The sequence below is a fragment of the Nicotiana tabacum genome, chromosome 9 (genome assembly GCF_000715075.1).
Source record: "Nicotiana tabacum cultivar K326 chromosome 9, ASM71507v2, whole genome shotgun sequence".
In the NCBI taxonomy this organism is placed as follows: domain Eukaryota; kingdom Viridiplantae; phylum Streptophyta; class Magnoliopsida; order Solanales; family Solanaceae; genus Nicotiana; species Nicotiana tabacum.
Window position 1 is genome coordinate 47,848,336 of NC_134088.1, and position 8,299 is coordinate 47,856,634.

Below are 8,299 nucleotides of genomic sequence, written 5' to 3' on the forward strand. Positions count from 1 at the left end.
TACTTTATATTCCCAATTTACTGATTTCACTTCCAACCATCTTTATAGGTTATCAACAATAAGACATTTCCAGTCAAGACTTTAGGTACATATATAAGCAATTAAGAGTCTTAAGAATATTGAGATTTTCTCACACAATTTGGCATACTAGCTTTCATTTGAAATACGATTCAAGCCACCACATTTTAATACGCAACCCATACTTTGAAACTCGCAGAAACATTATAGAATTCAATTCCAAGAGAGAAAGTTTAGTCAACATATCTCAATTGAGCTTTCCTTAAATTACTACAACGTTTCAGAAATTCTAGCAATCCCAGTCTATTTGAGACATAACAAAATTGAACAATAATTAGTAAGATATTCATGGTCTCAGCTCATTTGAGCATTTTTTCAAACACTAAGCATGGATTAAGGTTCAAGGTCCTTTTATAAGGGATTCCATCATCCCACAACCCAATCTTTATCATTTTTAGCTCAACATTCTTTCTACACCCTTTGATAACACATGCATGTAAAATAAATAACCCTCTTGCCCAGGAATTATCTTGCTTATTACCCATTTCTAGACAAAATTCAAAATTGAGGGTTAGGGTGTAGAATCTTAACTCTAGGATGAAGACCTAGTGAGTTTCCCTCCTTAATCTTCTAAAACATAAGCAAGAATTGAATAATCAATTATTGAGGAACACCTTCTCACTCTAGGGCACTCTCTCTCACTCTAAAATATTAGATTATACCTCAAAATGACCCAAAGTCTGTATTTAATGAAATATGGTTGGGTTTTAAAAACCCAAAAATGAAGCTCCGGAACAGGTTCTAGAGTCGCATAAGTGACCGCACAATGGTTATGCAGACTGCATATCGGTCGCATAATTGGTGTCCAAAATGACCAAAAATCTGCATGAGTTTGCGGTCACTATGCGGTCCGCATAACTGTTCTGCGGTCGGATAGTACACCGCATAACAGTTATGCGGTCGCATAGTCGACCGCATAATTGCTTCCAACTGACCCAATTAACTGCCTCACTCGGCTGCCATTATGCGGTTCGCAGAGTGATTCTGCGGTCGCATAATGGACCGCAGAAATGAACTTTTCCGCCAAAAATTTTCCTTTACTTTCCCGTGCATTGTTCAACCCAAAAGGTCCGAGCCACGGCGAGCATGAAACATTATTTTCTTTGCAAATTTTACCGGGCTTTACACTTAAGTTCTTCAAAATTTTTTCGGGGTGTTACAGTCACGTGTTGCAGCGGAGTATGTTGAGATATGATCTTTTGTGTTAGATTCGCGTGTATTGGTTCTACTATGTGTGATGGGTTCATAGCATTGCATACGTAGTGGTACCTGTTAAGCCTGCGAGATGGATCTCTCATTTAATTTATTTTTTTTCATGTTCGAGTACATTGGAATTGTTGCTTATAGGTGCACGGATTGTACGGTTTGTGGATTTAGGTTGTATTGGTGGGGCATGTCCATAGAATAGTTGTGTTTGATGAGATGAGGTCATTTGACCTAGAATGGGAAGATATTATGGTTAGAAGTTATTATTGTGGGCATCTGAGTTATGTGGTATATCATGTGATTACATCTTGGGTTATGGTTATGACTTGATACAACTTGTTCAGATTTATACAGTGTGTATATGTGAGATTCGGGTCTTGCAAAGAATTTTGGATGTTGGAAATTGGGTTTTAAGGTTTATGAACTAAAGGTTAAAGTAAGAATCCTCTGTTAGGTGGTGTTGTTAGGCTTATATGGATTGGGGTGACATGGGATCACCCATGGTTATGTGTATGGTGACGGTGTATGGCGATTTGATAGCTTTGGAACGAATCTTGGCATGTTCGAGGACGAACGTATGTTTAAGTAGGGGAGAATGTAACGACCCAACCGGTCTTTTTGAGCTTTAGCATTCCATTCGGTGGTTTGAGACTTTCAATAGCTTCATATTATGTATTGTGACTTGCGTGGATGGTTGGTTTCGGTTTTTGAGCGGTTCGAGATTGATTTGGAAGAATGATTCTCGTTTTAGAAGCTTTAAGTTGGAAGAGTTGACCAATATTTGACTTTTGAGTAAACGGACTCGGAATCGGATTTTAATTATTCCAATAGGTTTGTATATGATGATTTTGGACATATCCACAAAGTTTGGTTAAATTCCAATGAGTTTTGGATAAGTTTGGGTTGTATGGTGATTGTTTTCGGTTTCGACATAGATTTGAGCATAAATGTTACCATATTGAGCAAACGGCCTTTGATTCGTATTTCGACTAAACAATTATATTTGTATCGTAGTTTTGGAACCATGGCAGCTGGAATCATCAAGTTTCGACATCGTAGGATGAATTTATGGTCATTTTATTAAGAATTGGGGTGCAAGATATTTCAGAATAATTACGAAATTGCCATTGAATTCGTACTTAAAAATCTTCACTATTTCTAAATATTGAAACCAATATATCTCCTTCATTCTAAAGTCAAATGGAATAATTCAAAAGCCTAACTTGATTGGAAATTTATGAGGAATCCATTAAAGGCATCAAAAGTGAGTTTCAAGATCGTTTGTCATAAGAAACGAGGTAGAACAGCTAGGCAAAAGTATATAATATCGATGGTTTGTTCATTTGGTCATATTTAGAGTTGGGGAGCTCGAATTTGGGCGATTGTGCAGGCGACTTTCACCACATGGATTGGGGTAAGTGTTCTATATACTCAGTTTTGGTTATATTTCATGTATGCATCTTCATTTTTGGCATTTGATTGATGGTTTCAAAGTGAAATGGGGGGGGGGTTGTCTAAAATTTTCTAAAGTGAATTTTTGAGTTTTGAACAATCTTTATTGATATTTTTGGGATCGGGTTGCACGCCGCATCAAGCTTTATTGATAGTGAGATTGAGTACTCTGAGAGTGTGAGTACATGAGCTCATCACTGTGATGACATTTGACATGCATACTTGGCATGTAGGCATATAGATGCATTTCCTCATGCTACACGGTTTTGTGACATTCATGACTTCACATGCATATTGACATGTATGCATAGCGATGTACTTTCCTCATGTTCTCTGAGAATGAAATATCATATCTGTTGTAGAAAGTTTTTTGGAAAAATCACATTTTTCTGATTTACTCATATTTTGGTGATTTCGGTGAAAGATTTGGGCTTTACTGTTATACCTAAAATGCATGCTTATTTTATGCAACTGTGAATGAACTAAGCATCATATCTTTGAGTTATTGCTTCTACTGCTTTTATCATATTATTACGAGTTGTTCTTGGCTATTGGTGTTGAACTCTGACCGTTGTCCAAGCTCGTCACTACTTTCAACCTAAGGTTAGGTTTGTTACTTATTGAGTATATGGGGTCGGTTGTACTCATACTACACTTTTGCACCTTGCGTGCAGATTTTGGAGCTGATGTTGTTTTGTATGGCGGGAGCTGGTATTGAAGATGTACCTGTGTTCCGGTTATAGCTGCCTCTTGTTCTTGATATCTTTAGATTTCTAAATCTGTTTATGTACGTTTCGAACATATGATGTATTACTAGTCCTTGGGGAGTTGGATAAAATTCAGTTATTTCAGTTTTGACTCTTATCATTATCATTATATTGTGGTTTATTGTTAATTGTCTTATCTAACGGGTTAGGTTAGGTGCCATCACGACTAGTTGGATTTTGGGTCCTGACAGGGTGGTATATAATAGATATAACACCTACGAGGTAAATTCCCCCTCACAAGGTTAGGCAGGAGACTTGCCTCGCTCCGAAATTCGATAATCGGCTACAATGCCTCTCTAGCTCCTCAAACCAATGCAAATGATCCGAAACTAGTCAAACAACGTGCAAACCAATCAGTATATACCCAAAGACTCATAATTTAACAATTAGGGGTCATTTGGTAAGATGCATTAGAGAATGTAATTCATGTATTAGCTTTTGCTATTAGTAATACCTTGTTTGGTACACCTTTTCAACCTATATATTACTAATGCAAGTATTAGTTATACAACCTATTTGGTATTATCCTATGTATAGCTAATACATAGCAAACCATGGTATTAGCAATACCAAGGCTATTAATGTATAAATTAGCATGGTTAAAGAAAACATTATCCTTAAAATCCCTTATAGCTAAAGAATATGGAGGGCATTTTTGTAAACAATTAATTTTCTTAAAAACTATGCAATGCATTTTAATTTTTAAATCACCACACCAAATAATGGATAATAAATAATCTCTGCATAACTAATACTTGCATTACTAACCCTTTTATTATTACTTCCTGCATTACTAATACACCTTATTCAGCATTATTCTTATACACCTTACCAAATACCCCTTAGAAATAATTCTCAACTCTACACAAAAAGTCAATAAAGTCAACTCTCGGGCCCACGTGCACGAATTTCAAAAGATTCTCGAAGATAAACATTACCCATAGCACCATGAACTAAAATATATAAATTATTCTCAATTTTATGTCCAATTTCGTGGTCAAAATCCAAAATTTCCATTTCTAGGTTTTCTTCCAAAATCCCATAATTTTTACCTATTTTTAGGTTAAAATCCTTATATAATCCATGTATTTAACTCACAATGAGTAGGAAACACTTACCTCATGATAGATGATGAAAATGGCTCTTCAAAATTGCCCCCAACAATGGCTCCAATGTGAAACAAGAGATAAAAATGAGCCAAGTCCCGTTTACAACCTTATAATCTACCCAAGTGAACCTTCTTTGCGGTCGCGGAAAACCCCTTGTGATCGCGAAGGTTAACCAACCTCGCCCAGGAAATCCTTCTACACGAACGCGAAGACCATCTCGTGATCGTGAATCTCAACCTGCCCAAAAGCCTACGTGGATGAGCCCAGCCCCGCGAATGCGAAGGCTAAAACCTTCAACATCAGAAATTACTTATGTGATTGCGAACCAAGTCACACGATTGCAATGAACAACCTTCCAAACCCAGGCCAGCCCCACTAACACATTACATTCGCGACACTCACCACGTAAATGCGAAGAACAACCTGATCAAGCATTGCGATCACGACACCCTGCACGCAATCGTGAAGAAGAAAGTCTTCACCAACTCTGACAAACCTTCACGATTGCGATGCCTCCTACGCGATCGTGATGCACACACCGGACACCAGAAACTAGCAACAACCAAACAAAGAGAATTGGTTTGAGACCATCTCGAAAACACAGCCAAGGCCCCCGGGACCCCGTCCAATCACACCAACAAGTCACAATACCTTATCCAAACTTATCTAAAGACTCGAAACATCACAAATAACATCAAAATCACTAATCGACGATAAAAATCTTCTCTTAACTCTCACACATTCAAACTTCGATGAATGCGTCCGAACCACTCTTAGACATTCCGGATCACCACCAAACTTCACGCACAAGTTCCAGTCAATATAATGAACCTATCCAAGGTCTCAGAACATTTCCTGCAATCCGATAACACCAAAGTCGAATCTAAGTCAAACTTAGAAAATTTCCATACCTTCAAAATGAAACCTTCCAATATTAAGCACCGAAACGCTCCCGGACCATCCGATTGTCACGACCCCAAAATTCCTCCTTAGGAATCGTGATGGAACCTAGTCTCTACGACTAGGTAAGCCTAATACATAAAGAGAACTAACAAAAAAAACCAATTCAACTATATAAAAATTAAACTGATAAATGAAATAACGTAACTGAAACATGAACAATGGTTATACATTTCCCAGACCGGTAGTACATAGTCATAAGCTCTATTAACATACACTTGAATTTCTAAATACAATACTGTTTTGAAATGAAGATAAACAGTAGTAAAGATAATATTCTAAGGTGACTCCGAGGCCTACAAACGTCAAGCAAGTATACCGTGAATTCTCCAGCTGCACAGACAGAACTCTCAAAACCAACACGATCAGAAGTACCTGGATCTGCACCAACATGTGCAGAAGCATAGCATGAGTACACCACAATAGTACCAGTAAGCTTCAAGCCTAACATCGGTAGAGTAATGACGAGGCCAGGTCAAAACACCTACTAGACAAAAAAAACTGAACACAATATAACATAATCTAATAACGAAAAGTAAGGAAATAGATGACAACAGAATAGAACGATGACATAAGGCTAACAACGGAAATTAGAGCAATAAAGGATAACAAAGAGTGAACATATGATAGGAATAACAAGTGATCAAGTACCATAAAAGTACAAGTAAAGACAAATGAATGGAAGACAATCAATGTTCAAATCAACAAGTCCTTTCACATAGAAAGTACAACAAGAATCACAACCGAGGTACTACAATCCCTGATCACAAATCATAGGCCACAATCATGAATCCGGCACAAATGGCACCTCGTGCCCACATTATCAATCAACTTCGCATGGCACAATCCTCGTGTTACCACATACATTGTATCCTTGTCAGATGCCAAATAAAAATGTTCGAGAGATTCATTTAAATACATTACGGCATAATAACAATCTTGAGTAAAGTAAAGCGCCAAATGAGATAATGAGTTTATTCTAGGAATCAAATAAAGTAAAATGAAGTACAATTCATACACTATAGAGTGTCAAATGAGTTTAGTTTAAAAATCAATAAGGTAAAGTAAAATAACATTTTTAAATAAAGTAAGCAGTCAGAATAGTTAGCAAATTAAATATAGAATTAGTTAAAGCAAAGTGTGATGACAATTTTAAGTAAAGTAAAACATCAAATAGGATAATGAGTTTAATTTGAGAATCAATAAAAGCAAAATAGGATAACCATTTAAAAATAGCAAAGAACCGAGTGAGATAACGAGTTTTATTTTAAGAGTCACATAAAATAAAACCTGTTAATAATTCTTTTATCTAAAAACCGTTATGTTACCAACAACTCACATAATTTGAGATAATGAATCCACACAAGTAAATTCATCTTAACAATTAATTCACCAAGTAAAAACAGAGGCACAAATTGATTCATTAAAGCAACACAGTAAATCACATAGAATGCATGACTCACACAAGAAGTCAAAATCGTTCCAAGACAAGAATAACAACAAATAACCAAATACTACAAGTAAAATGATTTAAGGAAAACAATAATCGTTTAATCAACAAGCCGTTGCAACATAGAGTTGTAAAATAAGAATAACAACCGAGGTAACACACCTCACATTCACATTTCACAAATCACAATCACAATCTTCCTTATATCGCCGCGTGAGCCTTGCATAAATATATTTTTAAAAATATTTTTCCCGAAATAGCTACACGCGTTTTAGCCCCCTTATATCACCGCGTGGCTTCAAGTAATTCCCTTACTAGCAACACGCGTATAAATCCCACCTTATGTCATAGCCCACGGCTCAACCACAATATGTACAAGAATCTCAATAGCAACAAAATGAATAAGAAAGAACTCAACAAGGAATGATATCTAAATATTCAACAAGTTCAATCTCAATGTGTTAATAACTTTCTCAACTACAACTTCAATAACTCACAATGAAGGTATTCCCATGAAATGGAAACTTCCAATTCAAGTGCATAACCTAAGCATGACAATGAAAGAGATAGCATGAAATAGAAACCACGTCTAAATGCACGAGAATAACTCAACAATGGAAAGAATGGCATGTAACAACAACTACTAACAAATGCATGTAAGAGCAACCTAGACAATGGATGTAATGACAACTCCAATTAAAGCATGTAAGAATAAACTTGACAACGAAAGATAGACAAATGTTTAAATATTTATGATTAACCTATGAGTCTAAATCGGTCAATTTTCACATATAATCCCATGTACACACTCCTTTCTCCATGTACACGCCTTTCACATAGTTCAAACAGTACAAGCAAATCCAAATCCTAAGGGGTAGTTCCCCCACACAAAGTTAGAGAAGATACTTACCTCAACTAGGCCAAATCAATATTCAAAAATAGCTTTTCCCTTAAGATTCGCTTCCACACGGCTCAAATCTTATAAAAAATGGCTTAATATCATCAAACAAAGCAAGAGAAATCAATTACGATTAATAAATCTAATATCTTTAAAATATTTCTTAAAAGTCAACAAACGTCAACCCCGGGCCCGCTCGGTCAAAATCCGGGTCCAAGGGTAGATCTTGACTACTGATAACACCATAACTCCATATATGTGCTTTGTTTTCAAATACGAGTTCAATTCGACTCTCAAATCTCAAATTTTTATTTTTTAAAATATAGACAAAAATCTCCAAAATTACTCTTAGATTCTCATGAATTTGATGTTAAATCTC